The sequence below is a fragment of the Pseudoliparis swirei genome, chromosome 22 (assembly GCF_029220125.1).
Source record: "Pseudoliparis swirei isolate HS2019 ecotype Mariana Trench chromosome 22, NWPU_hadal_v1, whole genome shotgun sequence".
In the NCBI taxonomy this organism is placed as follows: Eukaryota; Metazoa; Chordata; class Actinopteri; order Perciformes; family Liparidae; genus Pseudoliparis; species Pseudoliparis swirei.
This window is the reverse complement of record NC_079409.1, coordinates 6,883,275-6,896,312: the sequence shown is the minus strand read 5'-3', so window position 1 is coordinate 6,896,312 and position 13,038 is coordinate 6,883,275. Positions and strand designations below refer to the sequence as shown.

The 13,038-nt window shown below is 44.7% G+C and overlaps 1 long non-coding RNA gene across 1 annotated transcript; it reads right to left on the bottom strand.

The window, feature by feature from the left end:
* Window positions 1–743: 743 nt before the first annotated feature.
* On the bottom strand, window positions 744–1,336 carry LOC130212568 (uncharacterized). Its single transcript, XR_008835375.1, has 2 exons — window positions 1,264–1,336; window positions 744–1,009 (listed from the first exon to the last, which is right to left on the bottom strand). It is a non-coding gene; the product is annotated as an uncharacterized LOC130212568 (long non-coding RNA).
* Between the last annotated feature and the right edge of the window lie 11,702 nt (window positions 1,337–13,038).

Sequence of the window (13,038 nt, the reverse complement as noted above, 5' to 3'; positions counted from 1 at the left end):
GAGGTGGAGTCTGTTTCTCTGGTGTCCTCGGTAGCGGAGAGAGGAGCTGGGGCCTGAGGTCCCAAAATCCACCAATCCGCCTCGCTCCTTTGTGAAGACCGTCTCTCCGGGACCCAGAAAACAGACATTGCCCAGTTGCAAAAGCAGTTTGCTGATGTGTTCTCTCTCCTTCCAGGATGCACAAACCTCATAGAGCACGAGATTGAGACTCCTCCGGGCGTGACGGTGCGGTTACGACCCTACAGGTTACCTGAACACAAGAGAAAGGTGGTTCAGCGGGAATTAGCGGCCATGCTGGAGATGGGGGTAATAGAAGAGTCTCACAGTGCCTGGTGTAGCCCCATTGTTCTTGTGGTCAAGAAGGATGGGTCTATACGGTTCTGCGTGGACTATCGCAGGGTGAACGAGGTGTCACGATTCGATGCTTACCCAATGCCCCGGGTCGACGAGCTCCTGGACCGACTGGGCACGGCGCGTTTCTTTACGACACTGGATTTAACCAAGGGCTACTGGCAGATTCCTCTGTCGCCAGAGTCTAAGGAAAAAACGGCCTTCTCCACTCCGTTTGGGTTATACCAATTCACCACGCTTCCCTTTGGGTTGTTCGGGGCCCCAGCCACCTTTCAACGCCTCATGGACCGGGTGCTGCGCAGTGGCGGCTGGTGAAATTTTTTTTTGGGGGGGCGCAGTTGGGCGACGCGGTTTAAATAGCACTCAACAATGAGAAGAAAAGAGGTTTTGAGTAGAATATTGTAAAAACCAAAGCTTTATTTCAAGAACACAGCGTGCTCATCAACACTGTCCAATAACAACTATCAACACACTGTAACTTTGGGCATGAGAGGTTCAGAGCAGAATTCTTTAAGAAACATTGGGTTGGGTTTTAGAGGTTTGCAAAATAAAAGAGTTTCACCCTCACATGAAAGAGGTTCAGAGCAGATGTTACAGATGTGGAACGGGCATGGAAGAAGTCGGCTCAGATGGTGGATTTTCCCAGCACTTATTTATTCTGCAGAAGACAACAGAACACACATTTGCCTTCTGATCTGTCTCTGCACTTCCACTTCCCTCAGCAAAATAAAACCATTGTCCATGGAAGACAGGACCACATTAAATCTAAATAATAACAATTCTCATCAAAACCATGACATGTAACATACAGGGAAAACAGAGACCCTAATGGACAAAATAAATAACTACATGAGCTAGAGTCATTTCAGCAGAAACAGAAAATTCTAACTTTGAACAAAAGGAAACACATACCTGCAGAAGACAACAGAACACACACATTTGCCTTCTGATCTGTCTCTGCACTTCCACTTCCTAGACACGCAAATGTTTTTATGAGATAGTTTTGTGTTTATTTTTAATATTTTCTTTGCCACAAACACATCGGCACTAACAACATACGACGCAGCACACTTTTGGACATAAACTTTGCAAAACAAGGGTTTTGTCCACTTTTCCATCGATCCAGCGTGGCGGCGGAGATTGTACGGCGAACCACAACAACAGCAGTGGAGCCGCTACTACGGGGAGCAGCGACGATAAAACATCGAGTCGGAACAGACTGAGAGTTCAAGCCCACCGTCCACCTTTGCCCAGCATCCTTCTTGCTAACGTCCAGTCTCTGGAAAATAAGATGGATGATTTTAGGGCAAGGATCAGATTCCAACGGGACATGCGGGATTGTAACATCTTTTGTCTGGCGGAAACTTGGCTGACCCGCTGGTGCCGGATCGAGTCATATGTCCAACCGAGTCCTTCTCTGTTTTCCGTGCAGACAGAACGGAAGAGTCTGGTAAATCTAAGGGTGGAGGGGTCTGCTTCATGACAAACAACATGTGGTGCGACCCCAAGAACATTAAGACTCTTTCTCGTTCCTGCTCGCTCATCATTGAACATCTGACGATCTCATGCCGTCCATTCTACCTTCCCCGGGAGTTCAGCTCGGTCATCACCACAGCCGTCTACATTCCACCACAAGCGGACACCGACGTAGCACTATCGGACCTACATGATGTGTTATGTCGGCATCAGAACAAGTATCCCGACGCGGCTGTGGTGGTGGCTGGGGACTTTAACAAGGCAAACCTAAAAAGTCATGCCGAACTTTCACCAGCACATTACGTGTGCTACCAGAGGAAAGAACGTTGGACCACTGCTATACGCCATTCAAGAGAGGCTACAAGGCTGTCTCTCTCCTCCGTTAGGAAATCAGACCATGCCGCCAGTTTTCTGGTTTCGGAGTATAAACAAAGGATCGCGGGGGAAGCGGTAGAGACGAGGAACGGTGGTCTGACCAATCAGAGGCTGAGCTACAGGACGCTCTGAGTATCGTTGACTGGGACATGATCCAATCCAGTTCCAGTGGCGTCAGCGAAGTAGCAATGAGCCTCATAAACGCTAACGGACACCATCGTCCCCACGGTAAAAGTTAGGGTCTTTCCTAATCAAAAGCCGTGGGTTGATAGATCCATCCGTGAAGCTGTGAACGCCCGTACTGCTGCCTATAACTCCGGTCTTGTATCCGGCAACATGGGGCAGTACAAGGCAGCGGTCTATGGACTGAGGAGGGCGGTGAAGGACGCCAAAAGAAGGTACCGAGACAGAGTGGAATCACAGATGGAGCAGCGCGACACCAGGCGCCTATGGCAGGGGCTACGGACTATCACAAACTACCAGAGCAGACGCAATGGTGAGTGCCGACGCATCCCTAGCGGACGACCTGAACTCATTTTATGCACGGTTTGAGGCTAGCAACAACAGCGCTAGCTAACAACAACACCGTTAGCGTAGCCGAGGTGAGTTCTACCGCTGGGGATGAACACACACTCTCTGTGACCGAGCACAGTGTGAGGAGGGCTCTGTTGAGGGTGAACACCAGGAAAGCTGCAGGTCCAGATGGCATATCTGGGCGAGTACTGAAGACCTGTGCTAACCAGCTAGCTCCAGTGTTCACCACAATATTCAACCTCTCCCTGGCTGAGTCCGTGGTCCAGACCTGCTTCAAGAGATCCACTATTGTCCCTGTGCCCAAGAATGCTTCTCCAGCATGTATGAATGACTACCGACCGGTGGCCCTCACCTCGGTGGTCATGAAATGCTTTGAGAGGCTGATAAAGGACTACATCTGCGCCTTCCTCCCTTCCTCCATGGACCCGCTGCAGTTTGCTTATCGCCCAAACAGATCCACGGATGATGCTGTCTCCCAGGTACTGCACACCACACTCTCTCATCTGGACAGCCAGAGGGGCTATGTGAGACTACTGTTCATTGATTATAGTTCAGCTTTCAACACCATAGTCCCTCCAGACTGGCCGGCAAGCTGATTGAGCTGGGACTGAACACCCCTGTGTGCTTGGATCCTGGACTTCCTGACCGCCAGGCCACAGGTGGTCAGGGTGGGCAGACACCTCCAAATCCCTCACCCTGAACACAGGATCCCCCAGGGTTGCGTCCTCAGCCCCTACTGTACTCCCTGTACACACATGACTGTGTGGCCAGGTTCAACTCAATACCATCATCAAGTTTGCGGATGACACAGTGGTGGTGGGCCTGATCTCCGACAACACGAGAAGGCCTACCTGGAGGAAGTTGCTGATCTGTCACTCTGGTGCCAGGACAACAGCCTCATCATGAATGTCACCAAAACTAAGGAGCTGATTGTGGACTTTAGGAAGGTACAACAACAGAGGACGTACTCACCACTGGGGATTAACGGGACTACTGTGGAGAGGGTGAGCGGGTATAAATACCTGGGAGTCCACATCACCGAGGATCTGACATGGTCAACAAACACAGACACTCTGGTGAGAAAGGCAAGGCAGCGCCTCTACCACCTCAGGCAGCTGAGGAAATTTAAAGTTTCCCAGAGGATCCTTCAGTCCTTCTACTCTGGAGCTGTAGAGGCGTCCTGACAGGAAGCATCACAGCCTGGTTTGGCAACTGCTCCGCTCAGGACAGGAAGGCTCTGCAGAGAGTAGTGCGTTCGGCTGAGCGCACTATTGGAACTACACTCCCACCCTGCAGGACTTGTACACCAGGAGGTGCAGAACCAGAGCCGGCAGGATCATGAAGGATCCTCACCACCCCAACAACAGACTGTTTCAGCTGCTGCGGTCAGGCAGGCGCCTCCGTAGTCACGCTGCAAGAACAGAGAGACTGAGACGGAGTTTCTTTCCTCAGGCCATCAGGATTGTGAACTCCGACCTCACCAGGACCCCCACATAGACCCACACAACTGCCCCTCTTAGGCACACACACACACACACACACACACACACACACACACTTACTGTAAATATTGTGTTGTTTTTTTATTTGTAAATAGTGTGTACTTGTTGCCCTTGCACATTCCTGCTGAGCATTGCCACTTTCATTTCACTGCACACCCTGTGTGTGTATGTGACAAATAAAACATCTTGAATCTTGAATCTTGAATCTTGAACACAATTTACACAAGGAAAATATACGTCGGGGCGACCGGATGTAGCTAAACAAACGGTGCCAAAGTGGCTCAATGAGACCGCCACCAAACGTATATGTTGACGGTCTAAATGACACGACAGCTGGATTTCGACCATTACTGTATGTAACATAAACGGTTAATTTTATAAAGAATATAGCCAAAATAGTGCAACATCGTTTTCACTCAACTCACCCTCAGCAATATAAAACCATTGTGAGCAGGGTTGCCAGGTCTGTGTGACAAAACCAGCCCAATGGCCAATCAAAACCAGCCCAAAACCAGCCCAATATCAGAACTCAAAATATGCCCGTGCCAAACCATATACACTGCTTTTAAAGTCCAACAGCATTGCTATCATTGCCAAATATATTGTAATATCTACAAAGTAACAACATATGTTTAGTTTGCCAGCATTAAAAGCAGTTTTCCCTAAACAGTTATTTCCCTATGTCCTAAAATGGCCTTGTGTAATTAGATACAGTATATTATCATAAATAAAATGTGTACGTGCTGATCTGGAGTCAGTTTGGTAGGATTTGGGTATGAATAAATTATTTCATTTAAAATATGGATTTTATTTAAAGATATTCATGTAATTTGCATGCAAAATAGGTCTACCGAACCAAGGACAAAAATTCAACCGTGGCCCGATTCCAGGAAAACCGGACCTGGCAACACTGCTCTATGGGCTGAGGGAACATACGGGTCTCTGATCTGCCGAATAATCGCGGCGCATATTTGTAGCGCCTAAGATTCCCGGTTTCATCCGCCAATGTGAAGCCGGTCTTTGCCAAAACGACTGAAATGTTGTATCAATGCCGTACACACGTTAGACCAGCGCCCAAAAGGGAGGGCTTCTCTCCGTGATAATGGCGATATATTATATTTTTCACATTAACTTAAGTGGTTGTTGACAGGGCTTACGGTCTCCACACACATTTAGCGTCAACACGGTATATTTACTATTTAAATGATTTGGCATATAATGTTTTTTGACAGATTTTTTTTTTTTTTTTTTTCATCTCCAAATTTTAAGAGGGGCGGCGCCCTAGCGCCCCCTATGGACGAACCGCCACTGGTGCTGCGTCCGCACGCTGCATATGCTGCCGCCTACCTGGATGATGTGATCATACACAGCACCACCTGGGCGGAGCATGTGCAGCGGGTCGGCGCGGTGCTGGAGTCCCTGAGGCAGGCGGGGCTTACGGCCAACCCGGGGAAGTGTGCAGTTGGACGGAGGGAGGTACGGTATCTGGGGTACCACTTGGGCGCCGGGCAGGTGCGCCCTCAGGTGGACAAGACCGCCGCCATCGCAGCCTGCCCGCGGCCCAAGACTAAAAAAGAGGTGAGGCAGTTTTTGGGGCTGGCGGGCTATTACAGGCGGTTCATCCCGAACTTTGCGGAGCTGACCAGCCCCTTGACTGACCTGACCCGGAAAGGTGCCTCAGATCCGGTCCAGTGGACGGAGCAGTGCCAGTTGGTGTTTGAGGAGGTAAAGCAAGCTCTCTGTGGGGAACCGCTCCTCCACACACCTAACTTCTCTCTCCCTTTTACTCTGCAGACTGATGCGTCGAACAGAGGGCTGGGGGCCGGTTTGTCCCAGCAGGTAGGGGGGTTTGACCGCCCCGTGCTGTACATCAGCCGCAAGCTGTTGGAGAGGGAGGGCAGGTACAGCACGGTGGAGAAGGAGTGCCTCGCCATCCGGTGGGCGGTCGACTCCCTGCGCTACTACCTCCTGGGACGCTCATTCACCCTCTGGTCGGACCACGCCCCGCTCCAATGGCTCCACCGCATGAAAGATACCAACGCCCGAATCACTCGGTGGTATCTGGCTTTACAGCCTTTTAATTTCAAAGTGATCCATAGGCCGGGGACACAGATGGTCGTGGCCGACTTCCTCTCCCGCTCTCATGGGGGGGAGGGGGAGTAGGTTAGGCCGGATGTTGCCCCGGCCTAAGTCGGGCGGTGGAGGTATGTGGCAGGGGGGTGTGTGTAAGCTCGGCTGCAGAGTGGGTGGAGCGGGGGTGTGGTTCAGGGAACGGTGTCTGATTGTCATCAGCTGGTCTGAGGACAATCAGACCAGCTGATGACAATCTGTGGGGGTGTATCTGCGAGGCTTTGGCTTCAAAAGGAGCGGGACGGGCTGAAGACGGGGTGGAGTGCTGGAGCAGAGACACTGTCTGCGGTCGTGCAATAAAGTACATTACGAACTATCGCTCTGGCTGATCATTCCGGGGTGCTTAAAGGGGAACCTACCAGTGACGGCAAGACGCATTGTCACAGTGGTCTAGGTCTGTTTAACAAGTGCTAGTTGAAATATAGGCTGTTTGCATGATACCCAACACTTTTAAAAGAGCAGCATCCGATTGTATGCGTTGTGTTACATGAATGATTGGAAGGTGGGACATATTTTCTGGATGTGGGATCTCATTTGAGTCCCATTAATGTCTAAAGCATGGTTATACCTTTGATGCAGAGAAGAATTCCCCCACTGTGGGATCAATAAAGTGTACATTATATTAATATGATATAATTGTGTTATGAACTGCAGGACTGCACTTTATTTGCTTTGTGGTGTTGTCGTACAATATTAGATCGTAAGTGCGATTAAGATGTAATAAACAGGAGATATTATTTATGGAAATGACTTCATGGGAAATTAGCAAGACGTGAGCGTGGACTCATAGTCATTAACATAGTTTTATTAAAGTAAAACGATAATATTGTGGCCTTTCTTTAGAAAAGAATGAACTTGAAGTGTCATTGCAGGCTCTCTGCAGACCACATGGGTAATTAGACTTGCGTATCGTTTGTCTTGTTTATTTATTTTTTAATCAGCGGCCTCTTTAGATATTATGTGCAACTGCACATCCATTTCTGAGCTCCGTGCCTGGAATACTAATCAAGTACATCACAGCTAATCAACAAAATGTTGGCTAAAAGGTGAGAAATATGACAGATAAAGGGAAATTGAAACACTAAAAACCATAATCCAGAACTAAAAGGTGATTATACCAAGTGTGATTGGATAATAAACTAAGTTTAGAAGTCAGCGGATCTCTTATTTGGATAATCGGTTGAAAACATGGCTCGGTCGCGTGTGCACCCAGCAGGGAAATCTTTATTTAAATGTAGATATTTCATAGACAGGTATTGCTATCCTCAGATTGCATGCTTAATTCCAAAATGATATATTTGTCCCTGTAATCAAGCAAAAAGACTGCAAACTGCATATTGAGCAAAGAGAACATCATTATTTAAACAGTCATGTAATCTACCAGGAAGTTTCGATCATCCTCCGCCGGCATGTTATTTATATGTATTTCTAAATGTGCTTTCGTCACATTGGACAGAAAGATGATGCCTCAAATGGTCATCTTAATTCTTAAATATATGGAGAGTTATAAACCCTCTGACATTTGTTTTAAAAGAAGCCGCCAGCTGGCCGCCTGTCACTGACTGAGAACATGTTTTAACCGGAGGACTCCAGTGTGGAGACTATAGCCAAGTCGTCACTCGCTGCAGCCGGATTCTGATAATTACCATCTGCTATTGCAAGAGGAGTTTGGCTAAGATTAGGAGACCGCTTAAATATCGCTGTAAATGTCTACTTGCAATTCACCGCCGGGTGAGAAGGTCTTTCATACCCTCCAGTTTTAAGTGTGTACTGTGTTGTAAGTCTGATTATCAGACGCTCTCTCCTTGTCTCTTTAAACTAGTTTCCTTTCTGGTCATTTTGAATTTCGTCAGTTTTAATGTGTGATGGAACCAGTTTTAATGGCAAACAAAAGTTTTTAAAAAACACTCATTCATTGTTGTTTTATCTGCCAATCATATTCACGATAAATTCATAAATGGAGTGTCACAAAACGAGCCCGATAGCCAAGGTGACAAAGAGTCAAACAGCACCTAAAACCACTTCAGCATCACCCCCCCCCCCCCCCCCCCAACATGTCTATCCAGTATGCTCCAAACAAGGATGAAAAGAATTAAAAGAATGAGTGTCGAACAAAACCGATGGATTTTGCACGTTATTTTTGCATTAATCCCAAAATGTCTCTGCGTGAATACGCGCAGCGAGAACAATGCAAATAACATTAGTTCAACCCAAAACAAGAAATATGAGTTCCATTAGTTACCAGCTGTGTCGAGCGCTGCAGCCACACACATCCAGAGATTTAGAAATCATGGAAGGTAATTAAACCGCAGCTGGGATTTCATATTTGGAGTAGGATGAACTCCCTTTTACATTCAGGCTGTTATGATAAGGATCAGATGATTATGTTAACATTATAAAGCTATAATGCGTGTTTTGTGAATGCCGAAGATAAGTTAATTGTGTTGCTGTATTTTACAGAGCGGATGGCTCCTGTGAGAATCCTCAGATCACCACATCAGGGTGTGAAATGGGAGCTCTAATTAATAAACTACATTCAATTGCAAAAGCAACAAAGCAGTTAAGCAGTCAATCCATGTTGAATGTATCGGTCCACAGCCAATACGTGTATGTATTTATAGTGTAAAGAGGGAATAATTAGACAAAATTACACCATCTGTTAACACGCTGCGGTACTAGGATTTGATGAGACGATCAACAGAATAAAAAGAATTACATTTGAGACGTTTTAAAAGCAAATATGCCAAATGTTGAATGTCAGACTTAACTCCTCTTTTTTTATTATTGTAAAAAAAAAAGTGGGTTTTGGACTGTTAAAAAAAGGATATATATATATATATATATATATACATATATATATGTATATATATATTAAATGTATTGATTTAGGCTCAAATACAATTATTAAATAATCATGCTTACAACTGGTAGTTGAGGAGCAGTTTTTTACATAATAATCCATTATAATTGAATCTGAAGTTGTGTAAACCAAACCATGAATCAATTAATCGGCGATGATAATAATATTAAGTTGCAGCCCATGTCCTACATTTAAGGCTATATTTCATAATAACGTCTTACCTGAGAATAATATACAGTAGCGCTGCTACAGTACCTCCGCTGTAGGCTACTGGTTGTAATGGTTTTACAACTGGTTACAGCCCAATTAAGCAATGCCCGACGCCTGCTCGCCACACACCCAGTGTGGTCCTCTTCGCTGCCCTCCAGGCCTCATCCTCGAGTGTCCATCTGTAGAACACCGTCGTTTTGAGCCACTTCCCAGGTGTGAATGTGTCTGACGATAAGATAAAGTAATAAAAAAAAGAAACGCTATTAAATAAAGGTTAAGATCATGAAGTGCGGAGGAAGAGACTGGGAGCGAGCTGAGACCAAACTCCTGAACCTCAGCCTCGGTGGTCATGGCGGTCCAGTTTTTCTTTGTTTTTCAGTGTTGTGGGAACTTATTTATGGTCTTATTCAACTCTCCCAGTTAGTATACAGGTTTTTTTTGCTCCTGTCACATCTCTCTCTGTGGCCTTGATTTTTCCTGAAAGATATGCATCCTGCACCTCTGTGGAGAGAGCACACTCATGGCTAGAAGGAGAGAGAACTCAGACGTGTCTTTTTGTGCAGTGTTAAAGAAAATTGTTGAATTGCTTTGAGATATTCTTTGACACAATGTGGGACACAGTATATCCAACATCTGTGCCCACAAGTGGAGGCTTTATACGTGCTGTATACACACCGTATATAAACTATTTAAACGTCTACACCCTCTTCGGTCCTCTCCACAATGCTCTGTGTTCAGCATCCTGCAATCCACTTGGTCACGTGACTCAGGCAAATCAATCATGGTTTATTAGAAGTGCTGAAGAGACCAGAATGTAATGTTTTTTACATAATCTGGATTAGAATGAAATGTCATTTTTTTTATTTGACCAGAATTGTTTGATCCAGAGGGTTTAGATGCCCGACTGGACTCATCTTTGATGTGGATGCTTTGCTGCACGCGCTGTACGTTTTCCAGCATCAGAGTTCAGACTCTCCTAAAACGATTTGAATTACACTGATAACCGATTCTGATTTAGCATTTTCTTGGCACTGCAAGGTGAAGGTACTATACGGATAAACTCAAGACATAACTAAGTGTTCTTCTGTCAAAGAACATCCATCATTTTCTTGAGTTCAAACTATATTTGTGACACGAGGGAAAGTAAAAAGCCAGAGCACAAACAGCAGATAATAACAATAGAAGCCAGCTTTTCTTTGTCATCTCCAGCGACAGGTTTAGTGTCCTTATCCTATATCATAAAACCACCTGCTTTGACCTTTGGAGGAAATGAAAGAGTTTTCTTCAAAGTCCGTTTTGATGTATTGCGGGACAACAATGTCTCCTCACGAAGAGCTCAAAACAAACACAGACACACCTGAAATGTCACTTTCCGACAAGGGAAATACAAACCGTGAGTGAACAACTTTTGAAAGAATAGTTCAGTGAGTTGGACGTATAACCCCTGCAGTTAGCTTTTCACAATAATTAAGGTCGTGAACATTTCATGTGTTGCAATGAGGTCTTTTCAAATCAAGTCTTAAATGTAAACTCCTGTTCCTTCCTTTTGTTCTTTTCCTACCTCTGGTGTCTTGTCAGCACAATTTCATGGTTAGTTAACCGTGGTTATTTTCTCTCGGGCTCGAAGGAAGGAAGAGGAGCCACTCTGGAATGTTCTGCTAAATAGTTCTTGTTACTCTGTTTAGCCGATGGTGAAGTACTTGCTCTTAATTGTGGAAGAAGAGTTTATTGCTGAACAATTTCCTTTTGTGATTTTAATACTTGAGATGTCAAAAGACTATAGCATTATATTAAACTCACTCAACAGGAGGCCAAGTATAGAGAGATGTGAGTTTGTTCTTCACAATGAGAGGAATATTGAATTATTTTCATTATTCGGGGACTCATTAATGAATTCCATGTGCATGTTTTCAGGGACATGCCTGAGCCTCCGGGTTGCTTTGGTAACAAACTGAAGTCGCTCTCTTAGATGCAGACGCATTGTTTTGGGGTTAAGGTATTTGATGAGCGAAAAGATTCATTATTGAATAATCCAGATAATATGGAAACCCATGCTGATAATTATAATGATTAACTCCATTCTGTTTTCGAGAAATTATGCTTCGTTATCATTTAATATTCACAATCAATTATACGGTCCAATAAGAAAACTCGTAGGAATGCGAAAAGTGTATCTTTCTATTCATTTAATGGACGTTTTAATAATTTTTTTGTTGCTATACACTACCGTTCAAAAGTTTGGGGTCATCCAGACAATTTCGTGTCTTCCATGAAAACTCACTTTTATTTATCAAATGAATTGAAAATTGAATAGAAAATATAGTCAAGACATTGACAAGGTTAGAAATAATGATTCATATTTGAAGTATTAATTTTGTTCTTCAAACTTCAAGCTCAAAGGAAGGCCAGTTGTATAGCTTATATCACCAGCATAACTGTTTTCAGCTGTGCTAACATAATTGCACGGGTTTTCTAATCAGATATTAGTCTTCTAAGGCGATTAGCAAACACAATGTACCATTAGAACACTGGAGTGATAGTTGATGGAAATGGGCCTCTATACACCTATGGAGATATTTCATTAGAAACCAGACGTTTCCACCTAGAATAGTCATTTACCACATTAACAATGTATAGTGTGTATTTTTGATTAATGTTATCTTTATTGGAAAAAACAGTGCTTTTCTTTGAAAAATAAAGACATTTCTAAGTGACCCCAAACTTTTGAACGGTAGTGTACATGCTGTGAAAGAACACGTCTCCAATATGTTTGTGGCTGTGTGCTGTTATGTGAAGTCTGCTGTTGTCTTTTCAAGATAACTGTTGTGATCCTATCATGCCAGGGTGCTCAAGTACGTCCGCTCTGGGATTGGACCTTGCTCACATTGGGATCCGATCAGCCAGTTCCCAGAGAAAAGAGAAAAGAGAGGAAAACAAGTCTGCAGCACGGCTGAGCTGCTCAGTCTGAGTCGTCTGAAGGTTCTCCCGATGGAGACCCAACACGTCCTGATTTGACTGCTTAACAAAATAACAATAACGGGACTTTTACGGTTTTAAAATGTACACGTAAAATGTATCTATAATCGAATTAGCAGAACTGTGCTGGTGGATAATCTCCAATGACACAAGTCTGCTAACACTGCAGTGAGGAAAACATTCCAGGGGACTTTAATGGTGAAGAACCTATAGGAAATGAAATGTGTTCGCCTTTTTACAGCTGTTCCTTTGACCACAGCATATATCTGATCACAACATACATGCCAGGTGAATAAATGAAAGAATTAGCAATCAATAAACGTAAGAAATACATGAAAATATTGGGGGGGTCAATGTCCAGCTCCTGATATTGTGTCCATTTGTAATGAGGGCCCCTTGGTACAACGTTCATGTATCGTCATTGTACAACAGGTCTGTGCAGTAAAATTAAGTTGTGTTGCACAATTTTGCTCCAAGAAAATACAATGCTTTAATTTATAATGAATTTAGGGGTCTCATAACCTGATGAAAGAAGCTGCTTTGAAGTGTGATGAAGACTTCTGTAAGCCAGCCGGACGCAGCAGGGTGGACGCCCCTTATTGTATTTTAATATCCACTCTGCAG